The sequence below is a fragment of the Manacus vitellinus genome, unplaced genomic scaffold, assembly GCF_001715985.3.
Source record: "Manacus vitellinus isolate BGI_N305 unplaced genomic scaffold, ASM171598v3 scaffold_1_pilon, whole genome shotgun sequence".
In the NCBI taxonomy this organism is placed as follows: Eukaryota; Metazoa; Chordata; class Aves; order Passeriformes; family Pipridae; genus Manacus; species Manacus vitellinus.
The window spans coordinates 5,328,613-5,352,082 of NW_021939396.1; positions in this window are offsets into that span (position 1 = coordinate 5,328,613).

Genomic DNA, 23,470 nt, shown 5'->3' on the forward strand with positions numbered 1-23,470 from the left:
TCTTAATCTTTTTATTATTTTTATTACTTTCTCAACTGCAGTGAAGTGGTCTTGACTACTTGTGATTTTCTGTCCATGAAGATACATCTACACTGTAAGCAAGGAAACTTTCAATCTTCTTTTGATTTTTTTTTTCCAGCTTAAAACCTTAAAAAGGTACTTTGTAATTTTTCCACACTTCTGATTTATACTGTAGTTTTTTGAAAACCTGACCTAGAGACTTACACATACTGTTCTAAATTTTATCCGTCCCCCAATTAAAAAAAAAGAACCAAAACCAAACAAATAAACACTTAAACCTCAGAGATAAAGTATTCTTGTTTCTGGGTCCAACACCATAACTAAATCTTCTCCTTCAACATCACTGCAACCTCTGTCACTACCTTATTGTGGAGAAACTTCCTTTACCCCATGTGTGTTTAGCAGGTACACCTGTCTCACGAGTAAAAAATGGATTGTATTTCTCTTTGAAACCTGAAGAAGCCTCTTTGAAAATACACCAGGGAACAGTGAGACACCACACAGGCATAGTGAGGAGTATGGAGTAAATGTGTGAAAACAGTCCTTCAAACATAAAGTTGAGAGGAGGAGGAGGGCAGGAGGGGTTGCAGGTCTGGAGCAGAGATCTCCAGCAGCCTTGCAGATTTGGCATTTATTTACTTTGCACTGAAGTGAATTTTTTGTCACCAGCAAACACAGTGGTGTTCAGATGCTGAATTGCCCCACTTTTTTTACAGTGTTCCTGGCACAGCCGGCTGAGGGAAGTTAATCTTCAATCTGTTTGCCAGAATTAGAAGGATCTCCAAAGAGAAAAGTAGATAAAAGTGATGCAAAAGCTTCTCAAAAAGAAGTGAGTGAAAAGTCTGGATCTGGTTATGAAATGAAACAAAGGACTCATGAGACAGATGATAATAGTAACAACAAGAAAATCCAAATTTTAAAATAAATAATCATAGAATCAGAGAATCAACCAGAATGGAAAAGACCTCTGAGACCATCAAGTCCAACCCTTGATCCAACACCACCACTGATACCAGACCATGGCACTAAGTGCCACATCCAGTCTCATCTTGAAAACCTCCAGGGATGGTGAATCCACTACCTCCCTGGGCAGCCCATTCCAATGTCTGATTACTTTCTCTGTAAAAAATTTCTTCTTAATATTCAACCTAAAGCTCCCCTGGCAGAGCTTAAGACCATGCCTTCTTGTCCTAATGATCTGGAAGAGAAAGGTAAAGAAGATTTGCTCCATGTCTTTCAGTGTATGGGGAAGATATTTGATAATTACAAAATGGCTGTTGCAAAACAATTTAAAAAAACCAAAAACTTTTTCACAAGAAGTTGAGTATTTTGACATGACTTTTACATAGCCAGATTAATTCATATTTCTCCTGCCAAAAATTCCTCAAATTACCTCTTCAAAATATGGAATTCGTCATATTTAAAAATAATATCACAGAAACATAATGGTCCCCGTGACCAATGGTTCAACTGGTGGGTAGATACATCAAATTAGAGATCAATTAATACTATTAGTTTTCACATCTCTATTCAAAATTTTACAGTTCAAATAGTTTTAAGGCATAGAAAGTGGTGACAAACCTCCTATAAGAAGTCAGTTTATGTCACATTTTCAGAGACTTTGTAAGGCATCTTCCACTGTAATGTAACATACATTTCTTCTGCACTTCCTTTTTTCCCTTCTGTGTGACCCATTTAATTTCCATGATGAATTGACCAAACGAGTGTTATCGAACAGAGCAGAGATACAATATTCGTCTCCTAATCTATCAATATAAAGCTTTTTATGAGTGCAAAACAAAGCTACATATTAGATTTCCTTATGCATTTTCTCAGTCCCTCAAAAGCTGGGGCAGAATTGCCCTTCACAATTGTTTAAACAAGGTTAAGAAGCATTACTACTCTATATTTTCAGTACTTTCTGGGTGTTCATTTATTGGAGGTTGTAAATACATATTGAACCATTTCAATCTGTTTTGTATCATTTGCTTTTGTGCTTTACTACAGTAAGAAAGGGACTACTAATATATTCATATTGCAGTAATACCTGGAAACAATCAACCATATAATTCAGTCATTACACACTGTAATAAATATCAATGCAATTTTAAAAGTGAAAATAAATCTATCTGGCTAATATTTCTCTAAGATGTGTAGAAGTTTCTGGTGACAGTATATGCATCTTCAACCTGACTAAAATCTATCTTTATTGGATGAATGGGCAATCTGAACTGTTATGCAAATATGACCTTCAAGAAAGTTGAGACAGGAAAAAAATAAAATTAAAAAAAAAAGATAGCACTGGCTGTCCAGAATTGTCTTGTAGATGTTTCTTAATTCTAAATGAGACCAGAATTATCTTTTAGATGTTTCTTATTTCTAACTGAAGAACTAATCATGCTTTAAGATCTAAAGTTTAATCAAAAGCATCTATTTATATAATTTTTAATATAAAAGGTGAACTGTAAATTGTCTTTCTGACCCTTAGATTCTGAAAACAAAGTTGAGAATTTCTTAGGAACAAGCAATATACTTTGATATCCAATCACTGAGGGTTTGCAAACTCTATGATGCAAAGACAGATACTTCAGTTGAATAATCCTGTTACAAGATTTTTTCTTTTTTCTCTAATATTTGCACAAAATATACGTTTCTTCCAAAATTCTGCAAGAAAAATCCATGCTGTAATAGCTGAAGACAGAATGTTCCAACTCAAGCAGACATACAAAATGTATGAGATGAGCATAAAATTAAGAACATTCCTACAATTCTAGCAATTTCCAAGAATGTGACTCATCTACAAGGCACCTGTAGTAACTGCTGCTGTTGGCAAAATGCATTACAGCTCTGAGGAGGGTTTATGTTCACACACACTGCAGTATGGATGTGAGAGTTACTGAGCCCCATTTATCTCCCTCTTTAGGAAAAACTAAATGCTTTTACTTCATTTATGTCTCATATGCATCAACCCAGAATTCAAAGGCTATAAAGAATATCCATTCTGGAGATCATCAGTGCTTGTAGCCTCAGATTTGATTACTTCTTCTTTCAGGCTGCAGACAAATGATTAAGCTGCTGACTAGGTCTACCTAGTCTGACTTGAGATTAAGCTAAACAAATAAGATGTGAGACAGTTCTGGACACCACCTGAGAAACTGCCAAATGGGACAAATGTGAGAAGCTGAAAACAGATAAAGAAAATGTTATACATTTCAACAGGTGGTTAATCATAGAATGGTTTGGGTTGGAAAGGACCTCGAAGATCATTTAGTTCTCCACTCTAGCCATGGCCAGAAACACCTTCCACTGGATCAGGTTGCTCAAAGTTCTATCCAACCTGGCCTTAAACACCTCCAGGGATAACTTCTCTGGGAAACCTGTTCCAGTGCCTCACCACCCTCACAGTCAATAATTTCTTCCTAATATTTAATTTAAATTCACCCTTTTTCAGCTTAAAGCTGAATCACTACACACCCGTGTCAAAGTCCCTTCCCATCTTTCTTGTAGGCTCCCTTCAGGTGCAGACTGAAAGTCCACAATAAGCTCAACTCAGAGCCTTCCCTTGTCCAGGCTGAACCCCATCTCTCTCAGCTTTTCCTCACAGGAGAGGTGCTCCAGCTCTCTGGTCATCTTTTTGGCCTGCTCTGGACTTGTTGCAACAGGTCCATGTCCTCATTGCATTTGGGACCCCAGAGCCAGATGCAGTATTCTAGGTGAGGTCTCGCAAGGGTGGGTATTTTAATGTGGTTTAAGGGGTGTTAGGGCTATTTTAAAGTGAAATTTCGAGCCAAAGCCTTTTTTTTTAACTCATACCACATGAGTTAAAAGTGGATTTTTTGCAGTCAAGGGACCAAGGTGAAAGGTATTTCCTTGCCCTCTGAGAGAGCAGCTGGCCAGGCAAATCAGGCATTGTGGTATCACTGTGCTGGTGTTCACTAGGCCCCTCTGTCCATTTCTTCATAACATCCTTGTTTTCTACAGGATGTAAGTCCAAACAAGTTACTTAATTTTGAGCAATGGGTCATATTCTTTTTTATTACTTAAAATATATAGACATTACTCTTCATTAAGCATATAATGGTATTATTCATAGAAGATCACAGCCAATTTTAAAGTTCTTTCAGGTTTTGTGTTAAAATCATGTTGATTATATATATACTACTACTAGGCTTGGATTATACATCACATTTCAGGTCATACCCATGGACCAACTATGTTGCAAGGCATTAGGCTCAGCCTGCAGCAGGTGCTTAGAGTTGAGAAGTTCTGCTGAAAATTGATCTAGGATTACTTTTCCTTTTGACTGCTTCCAGTGAGTCTCTGTAATTTATTTGCAAATCACTGTCATGTTCCTCGTCTTGAAACTGGAAATTCTGCCAGCTACTCTGCAACGTGTCTGGTAATACCAGACACTTTTTGCAGCCCTATATTTGCTCTCATATAAAGGACTTCATGGAGACAGGAATAGCCCAGAGACCCATTTTTAGGGTGGCTCAACTTCCTTGCTACCAAGAACTATGGACTAATCTTTTGTGTATAGTATATAAATGAATTAACAACATGAAGAACCATTTGCATTTGCAGCTTAGAGATAACATACAGGGGACAGTCAACTCAGGTATCTCAGTGTAGTAAAATAAACTTCCAAAATTATTCTAAATATCATTAAAGTCAATAACTTTTCTTTTAGCGTATTGAAAAGAAAGCAGAGATCAGACCACTTCTGATATCCATTTGATCTTGGAATAATGTATTCCTGCTGTACTTTACCATTGGGGAGACGAAAAAATGACAATATGCTAAAAAATATGAAATTGGAAGTGATTTGAGTGACTGAGTTGTATCAAGTGATCTGAGTTCTAGGCGGCTTTCATTCATCCCTCACTCAAAATATAACTCTCATTTTTCCTTAATGAGCTCTTTCATGTGCTGTCCATGGTTTCTGGCCCACCAACAATAGAACTGTGAATGCAAGTAATTTTAAAGTCTTATACTTTTCCTATTGCAATTTCAACAAAATCCAACTTTCCTCTCAACTTTGAGAGAAACACAACCTTGATCTCAGTGGCATTTAAAATGAACATAAAAAATATAACAGCATCCCTTTACAATAAAATAAACTTCAGAGTTTTGCTGTCCAAGTCCAACAGTAAGAGTTGTCTATATCCATTAGTCTGAAAAGCTCCTTGCTACATCAAGGACAGCTTAGGAGAGAGAGGTTACTGAATCATTTACAATGTTATGAAAATGGCATATTATGGCACTGTGCCTTTGGACATATAAAAGAACCTAGGAAGAATTTTAGACATGGATGTCTGTGCATATAAACACAGAGGTTTAACTTTAGCTATGTGATCATAATATATTCCTGAAAACTATAGTTCTAAAGAGTAGAATGATAGAAGCAGCACAATCTCTGTTAAATGTAACTGTAAAGGAATATATTTGAGAGACGTGTGTTTTGTAGCCTGAAAGAACTTCCATTCTGCTTTACCTGGTTATTATTAGAAACAATCAAAAAACCACAATGAGCTTTCTTCATTATTGTCTGGAATTAGCCACTGAAAAAGCCAGAGTACATACTGACCAGTTAGAGCATGTCCCCTTGCAAGCCTGATGACACAGGAGAATGATTACAAAATGAAAGCTTTAAAACAACACAATTGTGTTATTTGTTTTTGAGTTTTCCATGGTTCTGAACTCCAAGTCAATGCTGCTGAAGAGGATTGTGTTACCTGTCACTGCACAATCTAGCTTTTGCATACCACTCATGAAATATTGAAAAATAAGACAAAACACCAGTGTTCATTGGCACAACTCTTCCATTTGCTGAAAGCATATTTATGATCAGCCCATAGCTAGCTCAGTGACAAAGTATGTCTCCAAAACAATAGAGTTTTGTAATTTGAAGATATGGGACTGTCTTCTCAACAGAGACTGTACCTAAACCTGGACACTGCAGTGTGTGCAGACATGTCTTGAATTCTGACCCAGAAAGGTACCTCTTCAAAGAAATTGCCACAGGTTTGGGAACTTGTTCACCCAGCTGGGGCAACGTTTTTTAAACTATAATACATATATGAGCTCTTGGCACTGAAACCATGTGGATTATATATACACACATACAAGTTAATTACTAGGCAGTGGGCTATGTTCTCTAGTAGTTTGTACATTTGTTACTGTTGTTTGCTGTTTCTATTACGACAAAACACAGAGGCTGCATCTGAAAGTAACTCTATGCTAGGTAATATTCAGGCATAATAACAACCTGCTTCAGAGAATTTGCAATTAAAGAATTAAATAGCTGAGTACAAAATTATGATACTTAAAATTGTATTTTTCTGAAAATTGTACAGCCCTTAAAATTGTTATAATACTTACCTAACGCTGCAGTTATTTTATCATTTGTTTATTTCTTCCTTTGTACTTTCATTTCAAGGTTCTTGCAGAACATTCTGTTTCTAAGAGAAATTTAGGATTTTTTGTTCTTAGCCCACTCAAGCTACTGCAACAAGAGGTGACTCAGTTTCAGTGTAGATTCTCAGTTCGATTGCCTAAATGTAGGAGTCATAGAATCAAAGAATGGTTTGGGTGAGAAGAGACCTTGAATATCATCTAGTTCCAATCCTCCTGTCATGGGCAGGATGCCATTCATCAGATCAGAGCCCCATCCAACCCAGTCTTGAACACTTCCAGGGATAGAGTGTCTACAATTTCTCTGAGTAACCTCTTCCAGTGCTTCACTACCCTCTCGATAAAGAATTTCTTCTTAACATCTAGTCTAAACCTGCCTTCTTTCAGTTTAAAATCACTGCCCCTTGTCCTCGCTATCTGCTTGTATAAAAAGTCTCTCTCCTTCCTTTTCATAAGCCCCTTTGAGGTACTGAGTGGGAGTAATGAGGTTTTCACAGACCCTGCTCTTCTCAAGGCTGAACAACCCCAGCTCTCTCAACCTGTCTCTGCAGGAGAGGTGCTCTAATCCCCTGAGCATCTTTTTGGACTTCTCTGGACCTGCTCTAACAGCTCCTCATCTTTCCTGTGTTGAGCAACCCAGACTTGGACACAGTATTTCGGGTGAAGTCTCATGACAGAGAGGTCATCTGTTGCTAAAGGTACCTTTGGATATTTAGGACATTTGAATTGAGCTGGAAGATAATGTTCAACACCTACAGAAGAATTATGTCTTTTGGCAATAGCAGGAGGCCAGTCAGGATAAATATAGTATTTTATAAGGTACTGGATGCCTATCTTTAAGCACATGAGTGGCTGATATACCTGTCTGAGTCTGTATAAGCTACTATTGAATTACTTACTACCATCAATAGAGCTCATTGAATTATTCAGACCACCCAAATGTAGACATACAGGACATGACTTGTATACTAAACATGTCTAGTGCTGTTTGAGAAGCCCTATACATCTTATCTGCTTCCCAATGTCTGATCCAAAATGACATGTGTCTTTTGAACTTCCTGTGTCAGATCTGAGTCCTGTGGCAGACTTCTTGAGGACACACTGAGCACAGATGTTATCTGCTATCTTCAGATAACAGAATTGAGTCTATGTTAGCTCAATACCTGAATGGATTTTCCTCCTGGATATTGTGTGCCAACACAAAGTCCACCAAAATGGACTTTAGAGCCATCTAGTACCCTCACAGATACTCAAATGTAGGGACTCAGAATAAGTCCCTCCCTTTGTGTCTCATCCAGAACATTAACTGTGTTGTAATACATCCACAGTATAGCAAAGGCCTCCACTTTAGTTCAATGCACATTAAAAATAAAGCAAGCTTCTTTTCATGCAGTAGGCAGGTACTTAGAACACTGTCTTCAGACAAAGCCAATCAACATTTTATTCACTTCACTTCTGATATTCAAAACAGTATCACTTCTTTCCTGAAGCACGTTCTTGTTAGCAGTCTGTGGAATAGTCTACTGTGAGAGCTAAGAATGAAGAACAGGGTTTTACTACCCTCGTGTTTATGCTGTTGTAAATAAAAAAATGAATGAGTCCCAGAGAAAAGGAGTATGCCTTGACTGTATCCAAGTGTCTCAGCTTTCAAGCAGAGGAAAAACTGCTCTTGCTTCTCTCCTTGAACAGCTTCTCTAGCTTATATTACACATCCACTCGATATAATATAAATAATTATTTGGTAGATCACCTAAACACATCAGATCTTGTTTCCTAAGAGCTTCTGCCCTCTATTTTTCGATTAGCATTTTAACACCAGCACTTCCCAGAATGTTCTCTAAATGACACAGTGCTCTTGCTTCCCTCCTACATCCTCTTTCCTCCTATAAGACAGGAAGCAGCACTCATTGTAGAGCTTTTAAAGCTGTACATATGCTCATTAGTGCTTTAACCAATATATGCTTACACTCTAACAAAGAGGCGAAACCAAAAAAATCTAAGGTAATTCTATCTATTTTGTTTATTTGTTTTCAAGAGAGCACATGAATTTTGGTCTCTTTCCTTTATTCATATGCTATTTTTCACTAAAAGTATGTTTTGGCTGATGTTAGCAACAAAGCTTAAAATGTAACAAATTGACAGATAGTTCTAATATTTGGTATTTTAAAAATGAATGAGTGTTTAAATAAATATGTAAATAAAAAGAACATGCTAAAGCAAGCGCTGGGTGTAGAGATTAACCCCTTAGATTTTCATATTCAAGTGACTATTTTAATGACTTAAAGAGAGAAAACTTTTCTTTATTTCTGTCTTCTCACCACCACATCCAAATTATTTTCTGCAGAATAAGACAGCAGTCACTGAAGGGTTGAAGTAAACTCTGTCTTTTGAAAACTTATAAACCAGTAGTTATGAAACATTCAGGGCATTAAAGAATTTTAAATCTGAAACCCTTTGATATGAGGCTGGAATTAAATCAGAGTCCTATAACCACTCAGGTGTTAGAAAAACGTGGGTGGTTTTGCTGCCTTCATAGAGAGCAAAAATTGAAAAAGAGCAGATGACACTCTTTTCATGCAATCTGTCCCTTCAGAGCAACTCCAGACATTATCAAAATATTTCTAAATTACTGAATCCCTCAAGTATTTTCAAAGGGAAAATCTAGTTTCTGGATATATATCAGTTGAGAGGTATACAGCTCTTCTAAAATTGAAGGTATCCTTGCCACCTGTGTCGTTGTAACTCAACATCTGGGACACTTTCATCTTGAGGAGGTGAATTAAAAGTTCTACTATAGTAGAGTTGCAATTTGAAGCTAGAATATGGAGTGTAAACACAATTTTACTTCCTTGTCTTTTGATTGTGTTTTTGCCTGCTTTCTCATTTTGTCCTGGTCTTTTGTCCCAGACTCCACAATAATCAGGATTAGATAAATGATGCTACCTACAGTTTTAGTCATACTAAAGGTGCCTGGAATAATTTAATCTTGAAAATGCCTGTGAACAAATGGATTTGTCCAAGGAAGTTTGTATATCATTTCTTTCTGTCAATACAGTTAGATCAGGAGGATGAACTTGGTGATTGCTGCTAGTGATGATTCACTGAAAATACTTTATCTAGTTTGTGTAATGGATTAACCTCTGTGGTGGTTCTTTAGGCATCTTGAGTGCTTGGATCCTTCAGAGAAAGATCTGATCTAGGGACTTCGGTGTATTGATTTGACTCACCTTAAAATCTGTCCCTTATTGGTGCAGTTCAGTGAGAGGAAGTTTCTGCTTGGGATCCAAACTGTTGTGTGAGCTCACTACTTCCCCTTGCCAAACACAACCTGGTGAATGTTCATTGCCTCAGGAACTGACTAATGTACCAGATGAAGAGTATATGTGACAGCATGTCAGCTACAAAAAGAAGAAAAATAAAAAAAGGAAATGATTTTGAATAAATAATCATTTTCATTCAAGGGTATAGGAGAATGTGGCAGAGAATGAACAAATAGACATATTGTAAAGCAAAAGGGAATGAGGGAAATTAGCTTTGATATTCTGATGTCAGTAATATTTTTCTGAAATATTGTATTGTTATTATTTTGAACTCAGATAGGAATGTCTTACAGAAAACTTGTCCGAGAGAGAAACATATACCAGATCTGGAAATCAGCATATACCACAACTACTGGAGAAGGCCCCTAAAAATGTTCAAGGATTTTTCTTGTTAAAAAAAGCAGAACACTGACCTATGTTTTGTTCCTGCTGATGCCAAGAAGCCCAGTGTTGCTGTGGCTGAGTTTATTCTGACATCTGAGAGATTATACATGTCAAGGCACAGTGATCATAGAGAAGTCACACTTCTGTTTTAGTAGCATATTGCTTAGTGAGAAGGAGGTTCTTTAAACCAGGCAAGTGTTTAAAATTTGATCCTTCACGCAGAAGAGGAAAGCAAGACTGTCTTCCAGTGTTCGTAGGATGTTATCAGCTATCTTTACCTTGCAGTGCAGTCAGCTGTATAGACCAATAGATTATCATTATCCAAAGACTGAACAAGGAGTGAATTAATTTCTCTGTAGGACAGAGTTCCTGGAGAGATTTACATACTGAATTAGCAAATCCACTGATCTGGCAATCCAGTATGTTTTGCATTTATATTCATTAGGAAGGTTTTCTTTCATTGTATTTATATTTTTGAAGTGAATGATTATGGCTTTGTCAGATGTGAAATTTCATACACTGAGAAAGACAATTTTGTTCTAGGAAGTAGAGAACAGGAGTGGGAGCCAAAAATATTGAATTTTTCAACCTCAAATAAACCTTCATTAGAGTTTCTAGTTAAGATTTTAGTTGCTTTTTGCAAAGTCCAAAAAATCTTTCTCAAACTGTCTGTCCAAAAGGATTTGAAAAGCAGTAGACAAAAAAGGGAAAGGAGTCTGGGAAACACACAGTAACTTCTTGGTTTTCTTGTAGCCATATACTTTAACACAGTAATAAAGGAAGGTATCTGCTAATTTCCTTAATACCTTTTCATAGGAGTCTTCAGCAAAGAAAGCTGGATTTGGGCTTGCAAAATGAGACTAACTCTGTGCGTTGGGTTGACCTGGGCTGTCAGCCCATTGAACCACTCTATCACTTCACCTTCTTGTGGGACAGAGGGAAAAACTACAATGAAAAAGCTCATGGTTCAAGATGTGGACAGGACACTCCTCATTTTCTGTCGCAGGCAAACCAGACTTGACTTGAGATTAATTTTTTGTTTCCAATTAATAACAAAGTAGTGAGAAACAAGAACAAAATTAAAAACACCTTCCCTTTACCCTACTCTTCTTCACACACTCAACTTCCCTCTAAACTCACCTACCTTCCCCCCTCCAGGCAGAGCATCAGGAAAGGGAATACAAGTTAGAGACAGTTCCTAACACTTCATCTCTGCTGCTCCTTCTTCCTCACGCTTTTCCTCTGCTCCAGCTTGGGGTTCTTCCCAGGGCAGACTGTCCTTCACAAACTACTCCAATGTTGGTACTTCCCAAGGGCTGTAGTTCCTCACAAACTGCTCCAACATGGGTCCCTTCCACAGGATGTAGTTTTCCCCTCATTTACCACCTCTCTCTTTCCTGTCTATTCATCTATTAGAACCACTGTTTCTTCTTTCTGAATCTCAGTGATATGGTCCCTTGAAAACAAAACCCATCAAAGGATATAGAACAGAGAGATTTACATAAATTCTTAGGCTGAGAAAGCCACTAAACCAAAAGGTGTTGTAACTTGGCAATGCAACTGTGAGAATATATCACTGTATGCCCCATTCTTACACCTTTTCTGAGTACACACTACTGCCCACTACCCTTAGTTGGTGTCTCTGTTCTTTTTTCTTCCATACTCTTCAGGTCTGGGACAAGATACAAAGACATGGGAAAGAAGGAAGAGAAAGGCAATGTGTCAAAATGAGTCTTTTAATGATATGTCAGTGTTTCAATGTATTTTTTGCCTGGTTTATGATACAGGTTCGACCTACTCAGGGTTTAAAAACAGAGGAGACAGACACTGTGGTTCTTGAACTAGAACACTAAGGTGTCAATAATTCAAGTCAATGTTACCTCGGAAAGGTGAACAGTAATTTTGGTGTGTAAAAAGGTGTCAGGTTTGCAAGAAGTTAAGTGGAAGGGAGACTACATAAGGCAGAAAGCAAAATCTGAAGGAGCTGCAGTAGAAAGTCTGATTACACACATCTACTTTTTCCCTTCCCACCTGCTGAGGAAAATTTTCTGCATTATGGATCTGCTTAGATGTGAAAATCTCAATACACATAGAAAAGGTTGGACTAGAGGTTTTGATATTGAAACTCATCAAGGGACTCATATATTTTATCAACACAGAGACAACATCACAGTCTTCAACTTTCACTCTAATGTTGAACACATTCGTGACAAAGATCAGTTCTCAGTCTTACCATGCATCAAATAACCTCGTGTCTACATGGCACAGGAATGGAAAGGTTAAAACAGAATGAAAAAGTTAAAAGCAAATGCTGTTTTGGAAGAGTCTGCTATGCGTTTATGCAACATGGAGAGACATCCAATATGCAGCTGACATAATTTCAAAAAAATGCCCCATGGAAGGCAAGGTAAAAAACAGATGAGGATCAAGATGTGGTGTAGAGATGAACTGTTTATAAGCTATCATTTTATGTTAAGTGTTTATGCAGTTCAAACATACAGGGTAAAGAGAGAAAAAATTACTGAGATGATTTCTTAAGAGGAAAAAAACTAGGAAATGTGGATATGAGAGGTAGAGGATTGGAAGATTATCACTCCTTTTCCTAGAAATCCCCAGAGAAAGGTCTGGCTGGATTTTGAGCTAGATATTCAGATTTTTAAACAATGATCAAGCATGCAGGAAGATGTTTGGCACCCAGCAAAAGTATAAGATGTAACACAAACTTTTCTTCAATCCCAAAAGAGCATCTGTCTCTGTATTTTCTTAGTTTGAACTGTTTACTGAAGTGAAATGAGAATAATTTACTGAATATGTTCAGTTTGAGATATTGGTATCATCACAGAATCATCACAGAGTCATCACAGAATGACAGAATTGCAGAATGGTTTGTGTTGGAAGGGACCTTAAAGAACATCTGGTTCCAGACACAAGGACACTTTCCACTAGACAGGTTGCTCAAAGCCCAATCCAACCTGGCCTGAACACTGCCAGGGATGGAGCATTCACGGATTCCCTGGGCAACCTGTTCCAGTGCTTCACCACCCTCTGAATAAAGAATTTCCTCCTAATATCTAATCTAAAACCTACTCTCTGTCACTTTGAAACCGTTTCCCCTTGTTCTGAAACTACATTCTCTTGGACATAGACTCTTCATCCTTTTTGTAGGGTCCATTCAGATACTGAAAGACCCCAGTCAAGTTACCCTGAACTCTTCTCTTTTCCAGGCTGAACAATCCCATTTCTCTTAGCCTTTCCTTATAGAATGTTGCTCTATCCCTTTAATCATCTTGGTGGCCCATAGTCATATTTGATAGAGAGCAGCCCTGATGAGAAGGATTTGGGGATGCTGGTGGATGAAGGGCTGGACATGAAATAACAATGTGCACTGTCAGTCCATAAAGCCAAACATATCCTGGGCTGCAACAAAAGTAATGTGGCTAACAAAGGTATCCAAGTCCAATCTTTATTATATTTTGGACCTCTAAATAAAAATCCCTATATAATGTCAATAAAGCAGTCAGTTTATGCATTCTTCCATATATAATATAATAATATCCTATAATAGTATATATAAAAATATTATATATAATATATATAGATATTGAGATAGATAGATACACACACACACATATATATACATATATATATATGCTATATAGGCTACCTCTCCTGTAAAGATCTCTGACCCCTAAACATAATGGCATAAGTGATATTCTAGGATATGCTGTGAGCTGACAAATTAATGTCCAGTTCTGCCCTTTTCTAATTCAGGGTAATTATCCAGGAGTGATACATTTCAAATGCATGGAATTCATCTTGTCTCATTTTAACCTTCTTTAAATTAGGTGGTGAAGTTATTAATCTAGTTTCTATACATAATCAGTAGAGAGTGTGAGAGCTTCCATCAGAAAGTGATTCATGATGTCTGTCTGGAGTGTCTTTTCCAGGAAACACTTTTTGTTCTCCATGGACTATAGAAAAAAGCTTAGGCAGCAAGTTCAGGACTAGCTGCATATTTCTGGATGCTTAAATCAGGTGGCTAAGTCTGCACACCATTTTGAAGGTGAGACTGTACCACCGTGCCTGGCTAACCGGAGTGTGTGACAGTAACAGCCAGTACATTGCAGTGCTGCAGAAAGCTTTGTAAAATGAATTCAAACTGCGTTTTAATAGCAACTTGAATTCCTATCTGGTTGCTGGTTTACACTATCTCATCTCTACTGTGTCAGTGCAAATAGTTATTTGCCACTCTCACATCTCCAAATCCTGGAGAAACTGTATCCCCTCTGGTATCCACCCCATACCCTAGTACTTTTCCTGCAATAATTGAATGTCACCAGAGCATCATAATACCATTGTTGAGATCAATAAACTCAGTAGAATGGCACATTAACTTTCTTGTGCTCTGAATATTAAGCAAAATAGTGGTATTAGCTGCATTTGACAGTAACTGATATCATAAATACTTGCATAATTGGTTGTGTAAGTGATGCCTTAATATTCTCTTCTGTAGTGGCCGGTCCTGCTGTTATATAATAAAAGCAGAGTCAAATCCAACAATCCAGATATAATTTGAGCAAAAACACTCCTCCACATGCTTCCAAGACTCTTTTCACACAGAGCACTCTGTTGGAGGTGTCTGTCTCTGCACATGAGCATAAGGTTTGCTCCCCTCAAATTGCTGCCCAGCTCCTTTCCTGAGGAACAAACACCAAAAGGTGGATGCAAATTCATGCTGTGTCTCCAATTATTACGGGAAGTGTCAAGCAGAGGTGTCACCCATCATGTCCCTGGAGGTTGCCTTTGGGACAACATTTGAGAACACCCACAGGAGCATAGTTCCATGGACTCTCCATAATGTCCATGTCTCTCTTGTATTGGGGAGCCCCCAAACAGATGTAGAACTTCATGTGTGCTCTCACCCGTGCTGAGCAGAGGGGTAGGAAGGGGGTGTGTTAAATTTTGAGTAGATGTTTCTCCTGAGATCAAGGATGAAAGAAACATGGAGAGAAATAGAAATTATAGGAAAAATGAGTCGTCAAAGGTATCCCGAGCTGTTTCCATCTTAAAAGAGGCAACTCTGTTAAGCAAATACAGGAGACAGACAAACAAAACATTATCATGACAAAAAACTACAATGTGCTTTAAAATATGGTCAAAATTGACATGATTGTTGCAATTCATTAAGTGTTCTGCTTCTCAGGAGGGAACAAATGCTATTTATGGTTAGCTGATTCCCATGAAAATTACAACCATAATTTGGATTTTATGTTAACTTGGGTAAGTTGAATCAATAAATTGAGTGAACTTCCTGAACAGGAAAAGTGAATCTTTCCAGAGCTGCTAGTGTTTGGTTTTGTTGGTTTTTTTTTAATTATTTCTCAATTAGACCTATACAGGAAGGGACAAGAGAGAAAAGCTCTCTAGATTAGTTGTCTCTAGACAACTAATATTGTAAACCAAAATCTAACATTTCAATCACAGTAAGACCCATGCAAACATCCTCCCATCCAGATGAATTATTAGAACAGTCTGATTTATGAAATCTCAATACTCAGATTCATTATGGTTAAAGAAATCATACAGATGAAACTTCAAGAATAGAAATAAAATGTAATATAAACACCAGATCAAATATTGCATAGCTATGATTAGGACACTAATTTTGCCAATAAGCAAAGATGACTGAAAATAAAATTTCAATTTCACAGAAAATTTTAATGGTTTAGAGTTTAAGACATTTATAGTCTTTCATGAACCAAGAAGTGAAAATTTTGAGTTTAGTAGGAAAATAAAATTTATCTAGCAGTGATTTGGATTTTTCTTCTGTTTCTCTCTTTTTTTTTTTTTTTTTTTTTTTTTTTTTTTTTTTTTTTTTTTTGTATTTTTGTTTTTTTTTTCCCCTTTATTTTGCATTTCAGAAAGAAGTAAAGGAACGAATGGAGAAAGGGAAGAAGGGGGAAAAGAGAAAGAGAGAATAGAAAGAAGAATGAGATTGAGAAAGAAAAAGAAAGAAAAGAAAAAGAAATCATTATTGCAATTTTTATCAGTTTCATCCATCATCTTTGCCTTTTCTTCTCAAAGTATAAATAGCTGCACAGAAGAAAAATATTAAAAATCCTTCAAACTTCCAGTATTTTGTTAAAATCCATATCACTAGGATAATTTTCTAGGCAAAAAAATGCCTGGTCATTCTGGAAGCTAATGTGAAATAATGTTGGGATAGATAAAATTTGTTTAGGAAGTTTGAGACTTTCTACGAGAATTATGGAGAAGCTCACATTTACATATTTATATATCAAGATAGTCAAGTTTCCTTCACAAGGCAAATATGTCACACAACTTTACGACAACCCAGAGTTCAAAGTTTCAAGTAACAGCTTTATTATTGCTCTCTTCACTTTGACTTACTTGTTACCAGATTGCTCATCTACAGATATTGCTCCAGTTCTTTCCTTTTTTTACTAGAAACCTTACTGAATTAACTTTCTACTGTTACTCCTTAATAAACAACAGGCCAGGATAAAATATTAATCAAATACATCAATTTTTTTTTCATTAATCCACTTCAATTTTAAATGTATGTATGAGACTGTCTCTTTTTGTGTGCAGATACAAATTATATATGTATATCGATATGTAATTCTAGGGAGCATAGATGGAAACACAACAGCTTTTAAATTAGACATTTTAATTAGAGCAGTGCTATAATTTATCTTGGTACAGTTATAGAGAACACTTCTGAAAAGAACAGATAGGCCTTTGTTCTGTATCTATTGCACTGACCTTTTATAGATGTATATTATATATATTTATATATATATTAGATTTCTGTGTCGCGGTCCAAAGAGGGGACGGGACAGGAGGAAGGATGCAAGCAGAGTTCCCTCTTCAGGCATGCCCACTCTCTTTTTATCCGCTTGGGAGCGGAACGGGCCAGAACATAGGGCAGAGCATGAGACCAACAAGCAGAGGGACAAACCAGCATAGGGACACCTGCAAAAGGCGGAGGAGTGGGGGCAAACTCATGTCAAGCCTGGGCTTGTCCAGGCTGTGCACTGTGCAGTGTGAATACAATGAAACCACAGAATAACAGCAAAGTCCACACGACAAAGTCCTGCCAATCGCTGCACGCTTCTCTCCACGCCCGGAACTGTTCCATCCTGAATCGTGTTCCCTCACATTTCTGGAGGATATAAATCAACAAATGCACTGCTAGAGTTTTGTTGTGTACAACCTAAAGTTCTGATTCACTGAATGTACTGTCCTGCTATACTTCTATGCAGTTGGATAGTTTGTAGTCCCCTTTCTTGATTGAATTTCGAAAGTAGATACTGTTACGATTTTTTGATATATTCTTATTTCAATTCAGCATTTAAATAAACTTATAACTTTTAGTTAGTCCTTTGTCTATTTTATACCATTCAACAACTTTCTATATTGTGCACAAGAGATTTGGGATATTAAGAAAGAAGAACTATAATTACTTATATTGGTTAACAATGTTATAGTTAAATGCCAGCTAAATTATTGAGAGAGATTGCTTAGTGCTGTGAGTATATTCTGGATGGAAATACTAGAAAATGCTGTTCCCACCTATTGTTCACTGGCAGATTTCTTCCTTTCCTAAGGAGATCCACTGTGATCCTGATTCAAGTTGAATGGCATTTCCTTCATCAAATCAGATTTGGAGATGTTAAAAATAAAAGCAAACACATAGAAACAGGTAAACACATCTAGATGAAATAGAAACCAATCTGGGTCAAACCTACTAGAAAACTCAAAGTGATGCAAGAGAATTTTATGCTTTTCAATACATTGAAAACAGTTTTAAGAAGCTGTATGGTCTTTTTAGAATTATGACTGAGTTAATATTCCAAATGACTTGAGTAAAGAGTTACATGAATAGTAAATGAGGTCTAGAATCACAGAATCACAGAATAGGTTGAGTCAGAAGGGACTCACAAAGTTCATCAAGTCCAACCCTTGGACAGGACCATCCCCAAGAGTCACACCGTGTGCCTGAGAGTATCATCCAAATGCTTCTTGAACTCTGTCAGGGTTGGTGCTGTGACCACTGCCCTGGGGAGCCTGTTCCAGTGCCCAACCACCCTCTGGGTGAACTAACATGCATATGATTTAACTGCACACAGTGTGCATAATTGAACCAGGTTGTGTCATCACACCAAAGCTTGCAGTTGTTTAACTCATTCCCTGCCACAGATCCCTAAATATCCCAATGGTTCTCTACAATCCCCAAATGCTCTCCCTCTGCTTCCCATAATTTACCCCATACTCCCAGGCAGTAAACCCTCTCAATCCAAAGGATTTTACACCAGGACAGCTGGTCCAAGGGTCTCCTTGGGCAGTCCTGAGAGGGGTCCAGACAGGGTGTCCCTTCCTCTGAATCCTTAATTTGTCCTCCCCTTGCCATTTTGCACCAGAGCTCCTCTGGACTTCTGCAGGTGGACCTCTGATGGTCTAACAGCTTGTGGGCTGGGTCTGGGAGTAGCTGCGGACAGATATTACCTGGTCAGTCCCTCCTTTTCTCTCGGAGCTCTTCTGTGGGTTTGCATATGAACTTCCATCACATAAAGTAACATTACACATTTTTTGCTTCAATAGCCTTTCAAACTTAACTTTATCTAGTCTGGCTGGTACAATAAATATATGAGTTTTTAAGTTAAGGAAAACTATTATGGCTTAATATGTTTATTTACTAAATACTTTTATTGCAAGATGTTGAGAGAAAGAAAACCTGCCAGTGAAATAAAATAATAGGTTAAATCCAAGCCAAATCTATCATAAAATAGAACAGCATTTTATAGCCATTCATTGCTTTGGTCCAGCTGGTATAAATTGAAATAACTCCGTTGATGCCAATTTATAGCAGATAATGAGCAATTTCAGTCTTTCAAGTAAAGAAGAAAGAGAAATGAGATGTGGGAAATGAAGGAAAGATGACTTTCAGGATGTAATATATCAGAAAAAAAGGAGGGCAAAGTCCAGGAACTTGATACAGATAACAATGTCACATCAGTAATACTATTTCAAAGTGCCAGTTGTCCAACTAAGGTTCTGTGGTGAGTGTTAACAGGAGAACATCCAATGTTAGCTGTCTTTCATGAAAATCACTCCTATCCCGAATAAGAAAAAAAGACCATATATCGTTGCATCTGTGAAGTACTTCTGTGTGTGTGCAGATGTTTGTGTTATTCCTATTTAATAGCAGAGATTATATTAATCACAGTCTTAACAGAGAGACATAATTTGGTAGCTCATCTTCACCATTGAAAATCATCAGAGAACTGGATAACCTTTGCCAAACTGAGAACTCTAGCTGAATGGACACTCACTGTGAAACACTCAGCTAATATTAAATGACATAAGATTTTTGTGCTGATGTAAATACTCAAACTACTTCAGGATATGACATACTATCTCTAGAACTGGTACCTACGTTCCAGACTGATGTCATTTTTAAGTCTGTGCATGAAAGGGAGGAACAAGGAAGCTCTAAGGTTAATTTGAATCTTTAACACTTCCTTTTGATGTACTTACCGGAACCAAAGTCTACTGAAATATAAAAACACATCAAAATCTGTTATTTTTGTATCTTGTTGACTTCTTAACAATTCCTTATTTTTGGAGCATGTTTTGCAAATAATTCTACCAATTGAAAATAATTTGTTACTGAATACTAAAATCCATTACCTTTGTTCATCAGTGTGCTGTAATTGTCCCACCACTGTATTCTCATTGCATATGATGGAAATTATAAGTGAAGGCAAACAGCAAAGTACTTCAAGCAGCTATTAGAAATCCAAAGAAAATTTGTCTTTTGATTATTACAGGGAATTGCAAGTCACCTATGGCCACGGATTCACAGTGATGAAATCTTCCCTGGGCAGCCCTTATTATCCTTCATATCAAGTTTAATAATAATCTGTGAGTACTAAGTTATGAGATTTATTTGATTTAGGTGGACTTCCTAATTCACTCAGACTTATGTACTCATTGGTCATTAGAATATTTCACAGCATATTAGGCTCAGTCTGGCACTTAGCAATTTTAGAACATATTACAAGGGTAATGAACACTATTTCTATTTCAGTCCTGTCCTTTCTCCCATTCATTATGATTGCACCTGTCAGAATCTGTCTGATGTTGCATTTTCCACAGTGTCCCCCATCATGGAGCCTGGCAGCTTCATGACCACAGAGGTAAAACCTTTGTGTTGTAATGTAACGAAATTAAAACCTCTTAGTTCACTTCACTTTTTGTAAATAACTACTAGTATATAATAAAAAATAAATATTTTTTGTGTTAACTTCACTAGTGCAGTTAGGCGTTTTATGAGGTGATTTGCACAAAAATGGAATATCTGCTTTATAATACAATTGGCTTCAAAAGATTCCAAACCAACAAGCAAATCTTGTTTCCCAAACACCTCCTGAGTACTCATGCTGCATTTCAGAAAGCTCAGAAATATGGGAGAGATTTAGAACAAGTGATTATTTATCTAAGACATCATAACTGGAAGTGAATTCTTCATCATTTGATACTTATTTTCTTGTTAATACTTGCTAGTACTCGTCTCATCAGAAAACAGAAAAAAATCTCCTTCATCACTCTTCTCTTTTAAATCATGGCTGGGCTTTGTGAACGAAGATTTGGGAAAGGGCTCTACCCACGTTTGTTGCAAGCGCGTTGGTGGCTGAAAAGGCCAATATGAGATAGGCATGTCTGGTTGCAAAAGGCACAGCAGAAAGACTCCTTAGATGGTAAATTCTGCAAGGTACGATTCTTTCTGCATTGCCTTTTCTCCTCAAGGGTGATCCTGCGTGCTTTCTCAAAAACATCAGCAGCGTTATAGATGGTGTGTCTCCAGACCTCCCGATTTGAGGCCAGAGTAGACCAGTTATGGTGATCAATATGACCAAGACCGAGATGTTGTTTCAGGGAGTTCTTGTATATTTTCTTCAGGGCTCCTCTCTTGTGGCAGCCGGTGGCAAGTTCACCATAAAGCAAGATCTTAGGGAGGCGGTGGTCCTTCATCCTGGAGACGTGCCCTGCCCAACACAGCTGTGCTCTCATTAACATGGCCTCAATACTTGTGATTGCTGCTTGTTCTAGAACAGATGTATTGGTCACATAATCTGACCAGTGGATGTTTAGGATTGTACAGAGACAACGTTGATGGAAGCGTTCTAGGAGACGCAGGTGGTGGCGGTAGATGACCCATGATTCGAATCTGTATAAGAGAGTAGACAGCACTATGGCTCTGCAAATACTGATCTTTGTACTTTCTTCAGGTGCTTACTTTGCCAAACTCTTTTATGAAGCTTTCCAAAAGCACTATATGTCTTTGCTAACCTGTTGTCTATCTCCTCGTCAATCTTACCATCTGAGGAGCTGAGGCTGCCTAGGTAATTAAACTGCTGGACTGATTTGAGTTCTGATTGGCCAATGGCGATGTGGGGATGATGGGGGACTTCCTGAGGTGCAGGTTGATGGAGAACTTTCTCTTTTAAATAATGCATCTTGAATAGGTAGAATGGCTACATGTATCAAAAATCTGAAAATAATCTGGAGTTTAATGAATATAAATGATATAAAAAAACTATGCAAGGAAAAAATTGAAATAAATTCTCAGACAAGACAGAATATTGACAGCATGTAGAAAATACACATGTAATATGACTAACTGAAGTTTACACTTTGATGGACATTAATTGAACACAAATCAATTTAAAAAAACCTAAAACTAGAACAAAAAAGAGGGCAGATAGCAAATAATTAATTAAAAACATGAAAGAGAACCCAGATCACATCCCAAAGCAAGCTCTAATTAATTCAATCAGACATGTTCATGACAAAGGAAACATTGATTTCATTACTCCAGGGTAATGAAAGCTTAATTTCATATCCAGTAAAGTTAGTGAAACCTTTGTGATTAGCATAAATAAAGAAGTAAGAACTTGAAGTTTACATTGATAAACTCCATAACACTTTTTCCTTACAGAAGGACTCAAACCCCAGTCTCTTTGACAGTGTGCAAGAAAATTAAGTTCTGGCAAACAGGGTTAAAAACAATACAGTGCATGCAGAGGGAAATCTCACAAAACTCCCACAGGTTGGCAGCAGGATACGTTGCCTGGCACTGCCTACAGCTCTGCAGTGCTACAGTGGGCATGTCATTAAGGGATTAAAGATGTTACTCCATCCATTTGCAACATATGATATCTGGAAGGTATGTACGCATGCATTTTATTTCAGGATTTTTCCAGCCATGGATTCTCTTTTCATGGTTACATGTGGCAGAAGCTAATGGTAATGCAAGCTCTTCCCCACTGCCCCCTATTTTTTTCTCTTTTTTTCTTTTACCTTTTTTTTCATTTTTTCTTTTTTTTTCCAAAAGAATCCCCAAACCCAAACAAAACACTCCACATTCTCCAAAACCGAAGAAACGCCCAAACCAAAAAACCTGCAAAGTTTAGAACATTCACCAAAGTCAGGGAACCAAAATTTCTGTTGAACAATAACTGAACAAAAGGTATAAAAAGTGTTTACCTGGAAGGCAGAAGAGCAAGGTTCACAAAGTATCTGTACCTCCTTTTGCACAGTGAGAAACTTTGCCAGGACACTCCCGTCACCCCCAAGTTGTGGTGGTTAAGGTATGTGGGTAATTTGCTTGCACTGAATTTGAACATTCATCTCCTTCCCCTTGCATGAGTCTGCAACAAAAAATCCCCAAAAGACAAGCAAGTGAATAAAAAAGAAGAGGCTCACTATCACTTAAGAAAAAAGACCAAAAAGAAAGAAAAGAGAAATGCACAATGATGGGGCAATTGTGCTGTGAGAAAAAAAAAGTGATTAGAGTCACAGAATCTTCGAATGGTTTGGGTTGGAAGAGACCTTAAAGATCATTTAGTTCTAGGCCCCCTGGCACAGACAGGGATAAGGTGAACATTTTTGTGTATGAAAAGAGTTTTTATAAATCATTATTCATTTTTGTCTGTAGCTTGTGGAAACAGAAAAAGAAACACTCACTGGGATGAAAACAGCTGTGAACTTTGCTTAAACAAACAAGAAACCAAAATTACCTAATACCAGGAACAAAGGCCCTGGAACAAAATTTCCATTACAAGAAATAGTAAGAATAAAGCAAAGATGCAAACAAAAGATGGGTAACTCTTCAACACATGAGATTAATGAGATGACCTCTTTAGACATTGCTTTGCTTCTATGTTTCTGTGATATAGTTATCACTGATATTACTTTTTCTCATACTGTTCAGATGCCATTTCACTAATTGTACTGCTCTGTTC